A 13,405-nucleotide genomic window follows, 5' to 3' on the forward strand; every position below is an offset into this window, starting at 1 on the left:
GGGGAATCCTGCTGGGAGGTGATCTGTCACCAGGGAGGAGGATAAGGAGGATGCCTGGGAGGGTGGAGGGCTAGGGACCGTTGCAAGAGGCCACTGAAAGGAAACCTCAGGATGGGAGTGAAGGAGCAGAATTGGTCATACAAGAAGCCCAAGTTTGGAGGTCTGGTGATCGGGGAACTGACAGAGTGAGGCAGGTGGGCTTGAGAGTGACTTTGGAGGAAGAACATTGAATTTGAAGCAATGATGAATATTTAGGTTGAATGGTTTGTTACTGAATAGAACAGAGTTTCGGAAAATGTGGTGGATAGCCAGACGTGGTGGCTCATGCCTGTAATCCCAGCACTTTGGGAGGCCCGAGGCAGGAGGATCACTTGAGGCCAGGAGTTCAAGACCAGCCTGGGCAACATAGAACCCCCCATCTCTACAAACAATAATAAAAAAAAATAGTTGGGCTTGGTGGCACACGTTTGTAATCCCAGTTACTCAGGAGGTTGAGGTGGGAGGATCGCTTGAGCTCAGGAGGTCAAGGCTGCAGTGAGCCATGGTTGCTTCACTGCATTCTAGCCTGGGCAACAGAGTGAGACCCCGTCTCAAAAAAAAAAATGTGGTAGATGCCACAAGAGATGTTTTTACACTTTATGAAGAAGAGCATTTTTTTAAAACTGTAATAGTTTTGTATTTATTTTCACTTATATTAGAAAAGTTATAACCAATACATAAGGCTACTTGTTATTTCATGAATGTGATTACACAAGATAAGTCTAGAGTTATTTTTAATGAGCTGGTTTAAAGAAAAAATGTTAAGCCAATAAATAATAGTACAGGCAATGTACAGAATATGAAAAATTATGACAGTGGTATGTGAGTATTTGAAATTTAGGAACCAAGTTAAAAGTAAAATGATGATAGCTCAGGAGACAGGACAAGACTATGGACATTAGGAGTAATTGACATAGAAATGGCACTCAAGCCCAACACAGCTGACCTCTGCAAGGAGGGCAGGGCTAGAGAAAAGAGCTAGGGATGAAATACAGGCCAGGCACAGTGGCTCATGCCTGTAGTCCCAGCACTTTGGGAAGCCAAGGTTAGAAGATCGCTTGAGGCCAGGAGTTTGAGACAAGCCTGGGCAACAAAGCTAGACTTCATCTCTACAAAAAAAATTAATAAAAATTAGCTGGGTGTAGTGGTGAGCACCTGTAGCTGGAGCTACTCAGGAGGCTGAGATGGGTGGATCGCTTCAGCCCAGGAATTGGAAGCTGCAGTGAGCTATGATCCCTTCACTGCATTCCAGCCTGGGCAACAGAGTGAGACCCCAACTTGAAAAAAACAAAACAAAACAAAAAACAAAACCCAAGATATAAACAGGCAGTAGCTCTTTTTAACTAGCCAGAAAATTAGACCGGGTGAGGTGGCTCATGCCTGTAATCCCAGCACTTTGGGAGGCCGAGGCGGGCGGATCACTTGATATCAGAAGTTCGAGACCAGCCTGGCCAATATGGTGAAACCCTGTCTCTACTAAAAATACAAAATTAGCTGGGTGTGGTGGCGGGCACCTGTAATCCCAGCTACTCAGAAGGCTAAGGCAGGAGAATTGCTTGAACCCGGGAGGCAGAGGCTGCAGTGAGCCGAGATCGCACCACTGCACTCCAGCCTGGGTGACAGAGCAAGACTCTGTCTCAAAAAAAAAAAAAAAAAAAAAAAGTTAATTAATGGAAGGGGCTGGGTGCAGTGGCTCACGCTTGTAATCCTAGCACTTTGGGAGGCCGAGGTGGGTGGATTGCCTGAACTTGGGAGTTCGAGACCAGCCTGGACAACATGGCAAAATCCTCTCTACTGAAAATGAAAAAAATTAGCCGGGCATGGTAGTGTGTGCCTGTAGGTCCCAGCTATTGAGGAGGCTGAAGCAGGAGAATCACTTGCATCTGGGAGACGGAGGTTACAGTGAGCCAAGACCGTGTCGCTGCATTCCAGCCTGGGCAACAGAGCAAAACTCTGTCTCCAAAAAAATTTAAAAAAAAAAAAAGGAAAGGAAAATTAATGGAAGGAAATATCCCATTCATAAGAGCAATAAAAACCTTAAAATAAATAGGAGTAACATTAACAAGAAATTATAGAACCTATATTGGATCAGTTGATAACACTAAAGTATTTTGAGTCACTTAAAAAGGGAAGACCTTGGCTGGCCGTGGTGGCTCACACCAGTAATCCCAGCACTTTGGGAGGCTGAGGCGCATGGATCACCTGAGGTCAGGAGTTCGAGAGCAGCCTGGCCAACATGGTGAAACTCCGTCTCCACTAAAAATACAAAAATTAGCCAGGCATAGTGGCGAGTACCTGTAGTCCAAGCTGCTCTGGAGTCTGAGGCAGGCGAATCACTTGAACCCAGGAGGCGGAGGTTGCAGTGAGCAGAGATTGTGCTACTGCACTCCAGCCTGGGGGCCAGAGCGAGACTCCATCTCAAAAAAATAAAAGTAAAAATAAATACAAAAATACAAAAGGAAAACCTTCAGGACAAACAGCTATCGCGGAGCGAGGGAGAAGGAAGCCTTGTGGGGTCAAGCACAGTGGCTCACACCTGTAATCCCAGCACTTTGGGAGGCCCAGGCAGGAGGATGACTTGAGCCCAGGAGTTCCAGATCAGCCTGGGCAACATAGCAAGACCTTGTCTCTACAAAAAGTTAAAAGAGAAAAAAAAAGGCTAGGCATAGTGGCATGTGCCTGTAGACCCAGCTACTCAGGAGGCTGAGGTGCAAGGACCACTTAAGCCCAAGGAAGTCAACACTGCAGAGAGCTATGATTGCACCACTGCCCTCCAGCTTGGGCAACAGAGCAAGACCCTGTCTTAAAAAAAAAAAAAAAAAGGGCCAGGCGTGGTGGCTCACTCCTGTAATCCCAGCACTTTGGGAGGCTGAGGCGGGCAGATCACAAGGTCAGGAGATCAAGACCATCCCGGCTAACACAGTGAAACCCCATCTCTACTAAACAAAATACAAAAAATTAGCCGGACGTGGTGGCGGGCACCTGTAGTCCCAGCTACTCGGGAGGCTGAGGCAGGAGAATCTCTTGAACCCGGGAGGCAGAGCTTGCAGTGAGCTGAGATCATGCCACTGCACTCCAGCCTGGGCGACAGAGTGAGACTCTGTCTCAAAAAAAAAAAATTAATTAATTAATTAATTAATTTAAAAAGACTTGAATAATCAAATAGTAATAACTTGTTCTTAGATAAGAAGATTGGATGATATAGAAGATGTCAGTTTTCCCTAAATCCGTAAATTCAATGCAGTCTCTAAATCCCAAAAGGATTATTTGGGAAACTTGATAAAATAATTTGAAAGTTTATGCGGAATGATAATGAGAAAAACCAGAACATTCTGAAACAGAAGAGTAATAGGGGGACCTGCCCTATCAAATATTAAAACAGGAAATAAAAGTCAAAGCATGCTTGTCCTGGCACAGGACTGGCATAATCCATATAATCCATCGGAATGAAGCGTCCAGAAATAGCCCCAAATGCACATGGGAATTTAGCACTTATAAAGATGATATTGCACATTGGTTGGGAAAAGATTCCTTGTTCAATAATTGTTCCTTTCTAAATTTTATTTTTATTTATTACCATTATTTGAGACAAGAGTTTCACTCTGTTGCTCAGGCTGGAGTGCAATGGCATGACCATAGCTCACTGCAGCCTCGAACTCCTGGCCTCAAGTGATCCTCCCACCTCAGTCTCCCGAGTGGGACTATAGGCATGCACCACCACACCAGGATAATTTTAAAAAATGGAGTCTCACTTTGTTGCCCAGGCTGGAGTACAGTGGCGTGATCTCAGATCACTGCAACCTCCGCCTCCTGGGTTCCAGCAATTCTCCTGCCTCAGCCTCCCGAGTAGCTGGGACTACAGGCACGTGTCACCATGCCCAGCTAATGTTTTGTATTTTTAGTAGAGATGGGGTTTCACCATGTTAGGGAGGATGGTCTCGATCTCCTGAACTCGTGATCCACCCGCCTTGGCCTCCCAAAGTGCTGGGATTACAGATGTGTGCCACCATGCCCAGCCTAAAAAAATATTTTGTATAGAAAGAGTCTCACTGTCTTGCCCAGGCTGATCTTGAACTCCTGGCCTCAAGCGATCCTCCTGCCTAGACCTTCCAAAATGTTAGGATTACAGGTGTGAGCCACTGCGTCTAGCCATATTTTATATATTTTTTTAGAGACAAGGTTTTGCTCTGTCATCCAGGCTGGAGTGCAGTGGTGCGATCATAGCTCATTGCAGCCTCACCGTCCTGGCTTCTAGCGATCCTCCTGACTTGGCCTAATAGTTGTTTCTTAAAGAATTAACTACTCAGAAAGGGGAGGGTGGGAAGCTGCATCTCTATTTCATTTATTATGCCAAAGGACTTCAGTGTAAAAACAAACATTAAAAGGAAAATGTGGGCCGGGCACGGTGGCTCACGCCTGTAATCCCAGCACCTTGGGAGGCAGAGGTAGGCGGATCACTTGAGATTAGGAGTTCGAGACCAGCCTGGCCAACTTGGTGAAACCCTGTCTCTACTAAAATACAAAAAAAAAAAATCAGCCAGGTATGGTGGCAGGCACCTGTAATCCAAGCTAATTGGGAGACTGAAGCAGGAGAATTGCTTGAACCCAGGAGGCAGAGATTGCAGTGAACCAAGATGGCGCCACTGCACTCCAGCCTGGGCAACAGAGTGAGACTCTGTCTCAAAAAAGGCCAAGGCAGGAGGATTGCTTGAGCACCAGAGTTCTAGACCAGCCTGGTCAACGTAGCAAGACCCCATCTCTTTAAAACAAAAAAATACTTCTATATGGCAAGTCAAACTACAAACATATTTCTAACACATATGAAAAAGATTAATACAATAGGATTGCTTGAGCCCAGGAGTTCCAGACCAGCCTGGACAACATAGCGAGACCCCATCTCTTTAAAACAAAACAAAAATACTTCTATATAGCAAGTCAAACTACAAATATATTTCTAACACATATGAAAAAGATTAATACAGTATATAGGTTCATGAGTCAATAAGAAGAGGAGAAAGGAACCCAGACAGATATGAACAAGAACATAAACAAATAACTCACCAGATACCGAAGTTAAGAGTAAACATGTTCAGCCTTAGCAATAATGAAATAATGCAAAATAAAACAATAATAAAATACTTTTCACCTTTCAGACAAAACTGAAGAAAATTTATAACATCAGTATGGCAAATATATGCAGAAAACAGTCATTCATTATGTAAATATAAATTAATATAGCCCTTTTGAAGGTCAGTTTCATATTTATTTAAAAATAAAATGTGTATAGTTTTGACTCAGAAATTCCACTTCCAGGAATTTTTTCCTAGAGAGACTGTCTCTAAAACAAACCAATGAAACCCCTCATTTATTACATTTATGAGACAATTGGGAATATTACCACTGACTGGATATATTTGATGATATTAAGGAATTATTATTAATTTTTAGGCATGATAATGCATTGTGGTTATATATTTTTAAGAGTCCTTAAAGAAATAATACTGAAATATTAATGAAGAAATTATACAAGGTCTGGGATTTGATTCAAAATAAAATGGGAAGGAGAAGGTACATGAGGAAAAGATGAAACAAGAATGGCCACGAGTCCAGGCACAGTGGCTCACGCCTGTGATCCCAGCCCTTTGGGAGGCTGAGGCAGGCAGATCACCTGAGGTCAGGAGTTCGAAACCAGCCTGGCCAACATGGGGAAACCCCATCTCTACTAAAATACAAAAATTAGCCAGGCGTGGTGGTGGTGCCTGTAATCCCAGCTACTTGGGAGGCTGAGGCAGGAGAATCGCTTGAACCCAGGAGGCAGAGGCTGCAGTGAGCCGAGATCGCGTCACTGCACTCCAGCCTGGGCGACAGAGTGAAACTCTGTCTTAAAAAAAAGAAAAAGAATGTCCATGAGTACCAACTCATGGTAATTGTTTCATGATGGGTACATGGGTGTTCATTATATTGTTTTGTTTGTGCGTGAATCTGCTTGAAATTTTCCACAATAAAAAGTGGGTTTTTTTTAAGTCAGTATGATGAGTCAAACATTTTTCTCCTTTGAAAAAAATAAGGATTGGGAGCAGATGATCTAGGAAGCCCCTTCCAAAACACACAACATCTCTCTAACTAAAAATAACCAGCCTGGACAGTATAGCAAGACCTTATTTTCAGAAAATTAAAAAATTAGCCAGGTATGGTGGTACACCCTTCTAGTCCCAGCTATTCAGGAGGCTGAGATGAGAGGATCACTTGAACCTAGGAGATGGAGGCCGCAGTGAACTATCATTGCACCACTGCACTCCAGCCTGGGGGACAGAGAGAGACCCTGTCTCTTTAAAAAAAACAAAAAAACAAAAAGGCAGAATGAGGTGGTTCACGCCTGTAGTCCCAGCACTTTGGGAGGCCAAGGTGGGTGGATTGCTGGAAGCCAGGAGTTCGAGACCAGCCTGGCCAACATGGTGAAACCCTGTCTCTACTAAAAATACAAAAATTAGCCGGGTGTGGTGGCAGGCGCCTGTAATCCCAGCTACTCGGGAGGCTGAGACAGGAGAATCACTTGAACCTGGGAGGCGGAGGTTGTGATGAGCTGAGATCACACCAGTGCACTGCAGCCTGGGCTGACAGACTCTGTCTCAAAAAAAAAAAAAAAAAAAAAAAATCCCTGCACGTACCTGGTTGTTTCCTCAAAGTGCCACCTGCGGTTTCCAGGTACCGTGTGTTGGAGTGTCTCAGTGCTAGCTGTTCAGATCCAGGTGTCCCTCATGCATGTCCCTGTAGAGTAGCGGTCCACTCTGCGGGGGTCCAGCTTCCCTTGCTCCTCTCTCTGTACCACCTCCACGTTGCGTCCAGGATGGGGTGAGGAGCATGTTGGCTGGGACTCATCCAGGCCACACACTGACCTCTGCCACCACCCTGGGGGCAGTCTTTGCCACCATGAAAAATGGCTGGGAGCCAGGAGCCACAGGGTGGAAGCACCAGAGATGGTGTCACCACCATTTAAAAAAATTTCCACTGACCCGCCTGGCGCGGTGGCTCACGCCTGTAATCTCAGCACTTTAGGAGGCCAAGGGGGGCAGATCATGAGGTCAGGAGTTTGAGACCAGCTTGGCCAACATGGCAAAACCCCAACTCTACTAAATACAAAAAATTAGCTGGGCATGCTGGCACGCTCCTGTAATCCCAGCTACTTGGAAGGCTGAGTCAGGAGAATTGCTTGAACCCGGGAGGTGGAGGTTGCAGTGAACTGAGATTACGCCACTGCACTCCAGCCTAGGCAACAGGGTGAAACTCCATCTCAGAAAAAAAAAAAAAATTTCCACTGACCAAGTGGTGACCTTATGCTGATGTTTTTTGATGTTCCTGCCTTAAAGCCCAGGAATGGGTGTGAGAGCAACATGTACACATTCCAGAAATTTCAGAGTAATGAGGGGGAAACCTGAAAAGATTAGAACTAGAGGGGAAATTTTAAAGATGCGCACTATTTATTTCACTGCCCATGTAGATCTGAAGTTATTTTGCTCGCTAGTAACATCAAATGTAGCCTTGTATTTGGGTCGTAAAGCTGTCATGGTTGGTCTACTTACAGATATGAAAATCTAAAAAAATGGAGAACACTTCCCCCCATTTAGATTGGTGGCTAGGTGAAGCAAAAAGGCTTACAGTGGCTGGGTGCCGTGGCTCATGCCTATAGTGCCAGCACTTTAGGGTGTTGAGGCAGGTGGATCACTTGAGGCCAGGAGTTCGAGACTGGCTCGGGCAACATAGAGAGACCCCCGTCTCTGCAAAAAATAAAAAATAATAATTAGCCAGCCATGGTGGCACATGCCTGTAGTCCCAGCTACTCAGGAGGCTGAGGTGGGAGGATCGCTTGAGCCCAGGATTTCAAGGCTGCAGTAAGCTATGATCACACCACTGCACTCCACCTTGGGCAACAGAGCGAGACACCCTGTCTCTAAAAACAAAAACAAAAATCTATCTGCAGACACCCTGTCTCTAAAAACAAAAACAAAAATCTATCTGCAATTGAACTCATTACTTCCCCAACCAGCCCTCATGTCTTGGACTGACCATCTCAGCCAGTGTCATCACATTCAGTCTCCCAAGGCAGAAACCTTTTTTTTTTTTTTTTTTTTTTTTTTTTTTTTTTTTTTTTGAGATGGAGTCTTGCTCTGTCACCCAGGCTGGAATACAGTGGTGCAATCTTGGCTCACTGCAACCTCCGCCTCCCAGGTTGAAGTGATTCTCCTGCCTCAGCCTCCCGAGTAGCTGGGATTACATGCGCGCGCCACCATGCCCGGCTAATTTTTGTATTTTTAGTGGAGACGGGGTTTTGTCATGTTGTACAGGCTGGTCTGGAACTTCTGACCTCAGCTAATCCTTCCGCCTTGGCCTCCCAAAGTGCTGGGATTACAGGTGGGAGCCACTGTGCCCGGCCTTAAGGCAGAAATCTCTATGTGGAAGTACATGGTTTATTTCTCTCTGACACACACCCATTATTAATTAAGATGTCAGTTTACTTCTTTCAAAACAGACCCAGGCTGAGCATGGTTGCTCACACCTGTAATCCCAGCACTTAGGGAGGCCAAGAGGGGCAGATCACTTGAGTTCAGGAGTTTGAGACCAGCCTGGTCAACATGGCGAAACCTCATCTCTACTAAAAACACAAAAATTAGCTGGGCGTGGTGGTGGGCGCCTTTAGTCCCAGCTACTTGGGGAGGCTGAGGCAGGAGAATCGCTTGAACCTAGGAGGCGGAGATTGCAGTGAGCCAAGATCACGCCACTGCGCTCCAGCTCAGGCGACAGAGCGAGACTCCGTCTCAAAGAAAAAACAAACAAAAAACCCAGACCCAAAGAACAGTGGTTTAACCTAAATGGGGGATTACATCTTGCTCATATAAGGGTCCAGACATTAGCAATCCATAACAGATACTCAAGCTGCAGTTCATCAGGAGCCAGGCTCTTTCTAGCTGGTTGCTCTGCCGTTCCTAGGGTTCTGCTTTTGTTCCACAAAGTCTGAGGGGCTTTACCATCAGGTCCACTTTGTACTCAACAGGATGGTCCTTGCCTGGGGTACAATAGACATGACAATTAACCCTCAAAATACCTAAGAGATAGTGGTTTTATTAGGTTGAACCATATGAAATTGCCATTTTGGGGTCAAATATAATAGAATATTGGCAATTTTATGTCATTCAACCCAGTGGTATCTCTTAAGATAAAAGCTCTGACACACAGAGAGGTCAAGTAACCTGCCCAAAGTCACACAGCAAGTGAATGGCAGAGAGGGGCTTCAAATTCAGAGCCTCCCTGGAAGCTGGGCCCGAGGAAGATTCTTCAGTAGATAAGGCTTGGTTCCTGTCCCCCATGCACTTATAACCTACTTGCATGGCAACATATGAACACTGGAACTGTAATCACAGTTCAAAAGAGAAACAAGTTTGATACAGCTACATAAGAAACTCATGAGGCCTGGCGTGGCGGCTCACGCCTGTAATCCCAACACTTTGGGAGGCCGAGGCAGGCGAATCACTTGAGCCCAGGAGTTCAAGACCAGCCTGGGCAACATGGCAAAACCCCATCTCTACTAAAAATACAAAAATTAGGCCAAGCCCAGTGGCTCACACCTGTAATCCCAGCACTTTGGGAGGCCGAGGTGAGTGGATCACGAGATCAGGAGATCGAGACCATCCTGGCTAGCACATGAAACCCTGTCTCTATCAAAAATACAAAAAAAAAAAAAAAAAAATTAGCCGGGCATGGTGGCAGGTGCCTGTAGTCCTAGCTACTCGGGAGGCTGAGGCAGTAAAATGGCGTGAACCCACTTGCAGTGAGCCGAGATCACGCCACTGCACTCCAGCCTGGGCAACAGAGCGGGACTCCATCTCAAAAAAAAAAAAAAAAAAAAAATTAGCCAGGTGTGGTGGCACATACCTATATATATATATTAAAAAGGAGGTCCTTGCCAATCCAATTAGCTAGTAGAACAAGACTTTTTTTTTTTTGGAGGTAGGGTCTCATTCTGTCACCCAGGCTGGAGTTCAGTGGCATGATCAAGGCTCACTGAAACTTTTGCCTCCTGGGCTCAAGCAATCCTTCACCCCAGTCTTCTGAGAAGCTGGGACTACAGGCACACACCACCATGCCTGGCTAATGTTTTGTACTTTGTAGAGTCGAGGTTTCACCATGTTGCCCAGGTTGGTCTTGAAATCCTGAGCTAAAGTGATCCGCCCGCCTCCACCTCCCAAAGTGCTGGGATTATAGGTTTGAGCACTCGTGTCCAGCCAGTGTTACAACTTTTATTGAAGCTTCAGTGCACAGCCGCAGCAAAGGTACGGCTCCTTGCAGAGCAGGGATGACCCATAGGCACTGTGTCCAGAATAGCAGCTGAGAGGCAGACCTAAACTCATTTATGCTCATTTTTAATTATATGCAAATTAAGGGGTGGCTTATGCAGAAATGTCTAGGATGAGGGTGGTAACTTCCAGGTCGGTAGGTGGTTGCCATGGAAAGGGGAGATAACTTCTGGGTGTTGTCATGGCAATGGTAAACTGACATGGCACTCTGGAAGGGATGTCTTTATGGAAAGCTGCTTCTGTCCCAACCCATTTTTAGTTGGTCCTCAATTTGGTCTGGTGTCCGTGCCCTGCCTCTGGAGTTGAGTCTTGCCTCCTACCTCAACAATCATTTTTTCTTTTCTTTTCCTTTCCTTTCCTTTTCTTTCTTTTCTTTTTTTTTTTTTCTTTTTTTTTGTAAGACAAGGTCTCACTCTGTTGCCCAAGCTGGAGTGCGGTGGTGTGATCATGGCTCACTGCAACCTCAGCTTGCTGGGTTCAGGAGATCCTCCCACCTCAGCCTCCCGAGTAGCTGGGACTACATCACGCACCACCACACCTGGCTAATTTTTGTACTTTTGATAGAGACAGGGTTTTGCCATGTTGTCCAGGTTGGGACAATTCTTTAATTCTGTGCTATTTAACAAAAGTGTGAGGTGCTATCTATGTAGACTTGGGTCTTCATCACACTTGGTGGTGTGTGCGTGAATGAGTGTACATACTTCCATAGCCCATGGATTTCTTTCTTTTTTCTTTTTTTGCGATGGAGTCTCGCTGTGTCGCCCAAGCTGCGGTGCAGTGACCCAATCTCAGCTCACTGCAACCTCCACCTCCCGGGTTCAAGCAATTATCCTGCCTCAGCCTCTGGAGTAGCTGGGATTACAGGCATGTGCCACTACGCCTACTTTTTGTATTTTTAGTAGAGACGGAGTTTCTCCATGTTAGCGAGGCTGGTCTCGAACTCCTGACCTCAGGTGATCCACCCGCCTCAGCCTCCCAAAGTGCTGGGATTACAGGCGTGAGCCACCACGCCCAGCCACCTGTGGATCTCTTTATGTCTCTCCACCTTCTCACTTTGAGTTTATATGAGGCTGGGTTACGTCTTTCTGTGTTTTCCTGGGTCTTGGCATTTGTTTCTATCTCTTCCCCTCTCTTTTCTTCTGTCCTTTGTTTCTCCATCACACTCTCTCCTGACATCGATCTCTTCCTGTATCTTTGCTCTATAATTGCCCCATATAAATCCTAAGGATATATTTTATTGTTCATTGCACATATTAAATAGTTTGATGTGCCCTGCCCCTTAATTTAAAATGCAAAGAACAGGCTGGGTGTGGTGGCTCACGCCTGTAATCCCAGCACTTTGGGAGGGTGAATCACCTGAGGTGAAGGTAGGCGAATCACCTGAGGTTGGGAGTTCGAGACTAGCCTGACCAACATGGAGAAACCCCATCTCTACTAAAAATACAGAATTATCTGGGCGTGGTGGCACATGGCTGTAATCCCAGCTACTCGGGAGGCTGAGGCAGGAGAATTGCTTGAAGCCAGGAGGCAGAGGTTGTGGTGAGCTGAGCTCGTGCCCCTGCACTCCAGCCTGGGCAGCAAGAGGGAAACTCTGTTTCAAAATAATAATAATAATAATAATAAATAAATAAATAAATAAAATAAAATACAAAGAACAACATGTTCCATCGCTCCACCTAAATCTCCTATTTTATCGCTCCTTCTCTCTGACCTTTTTTTAGTTTGTTTTTATTTTGTCAAGTTATACATATACATAATTTTAAGAGTCAAATTGTACTAAAAGGTTAACAATGGTGAAAAGCAATCCCTGCTCTTTCTACTCTTGACCTGCTTCTTGGATTCAACCAACTTCTTCAGTTGTTTCTTCCAGTATATGCCTCTTGGTTTCTTTTCTGTTTTTTTTTTTTCTTTAGACAGAGTCTTGCTCTGTCACCTAGGCTGGAGTGCAGTGGCATGATCTTGGCTCACTGCAACTTCCGCCTTCTGGGTTCAAGCGATTCTCGTGCCTCAGCCTCCTGAGTAGCTGGGACTACAGGCGCGTGCCACCACACACGGCTAATTTTTGTATTTTCTGTAGAGATGGGGTTTCACCATGTTGGCCAGGCTACCCTCGAACTCCTGACCACAGGTGATCCTCCTGCCTCGGCCTCCCAAAGTGCTGAGATTACAGGCATGAGCCCAGCTCCAGTTTCTAAATAACTTGCTTGTATAGCTATTCCTTGATTTTTCTATTTTAGATATGATCTATGATTTCTTAAAACAGGAAATGAGGATTTAACTTTTATACCCCCACACAAAACTCTTTCCCTTCCCCATCCTCTCAATACAATTATATCATAAAATTTAGAATTCAGTATTTATAATATATATATTTTTTGAGACAGGGTCTCAGTCTCACTCTGTCTCCCAGGCTGGAGTGCAGTGGTGCAGTCATAGCTCACTGCAGCCTCCAATTCCTGGACTCAAGCCATCCTCCTGCCTCGGCCTCCAGAGTAGCTGGGACTAGAGGCATGTGCCAGTGTGGGCAGCTAATTTTTAAAATTTTTTTGTAGAGACAGGGGTCTCGTATGTTGCCCAAACTGGTCTTGAACTCCTGGTCTCAAGTGATTCTCGTGCCTCAGCCTCCTAAAGTGCTGGGATTACAGGCATGAGCCACTACTCCAAGCCCCTAAGTGTCCGTTCTTTGCATTCCCTTGGCACTCCGTGTACACCTGCCACTGTTACATCAGTTGTTGTCTGCTGCATAACAAACTATCTCAGAGCGTAGTGGCTTAAAACAATTTTCATGTATTCTCTCGCAGTTCTGTGGATCAGGAATTCAGGGCATGACGGGATTGGTTTGGCTCTGCTCCACGACGTGTGGGGCCTCAGCTGGAAGACCGGAAGACTGGAGGGCTGACGTTACCTGCAGGCTTCATGGAGGCTGGAGGCTTGGTTTCCCAGATGGCTCACTCACACGGCAGGCAAGTTGGTGCTGGTTATTGGCAGCCGGCCTCAGTTCCTCCTGAGCAGCTCTA

The 13,405-nt window shown here is 45.7% G+C and overlaps 1 long non-coding RNA gene across 1 annotated transcript; it reads right to left on the reverse strand.

The window, feature by feature from the left end:
* Positions 1-8,881: 8,881 nt before the first annotated feature.
* On the reverse strand, positions 8,882-13,382 carry LOC107976094 (uncharacterized). The gene is made up of 2 exons (XR_001719733.2): positions 13,294-13,382; positions 8,882-9,100 (listed from the first exon to the last, which is right to left on the reverse strand). It is a non-coding gene; the product is annotated as an uncharacterized LOC107976094 (long non-coding RNA).
* Between the last annotated feature and the right edge of the window lie 23 nt (positions 13,383-13,405).

Source organism: Pan troglodytes, chromosome 6, assembly GCF_028858775.2.
Source record: "Pan troglodytes isolate AG18354 chromosome 6, NHGRI_mPanTro3-v2.0_pri, whole genome shotgun sequence".
In the NCBI taxonomy this organism is placed as follows: domain Eukaryota; kingdom Metazoa; phylum Chordata; class Mammalia; order Primates; family Hominidae; genus Pan; species Pan troglodytes.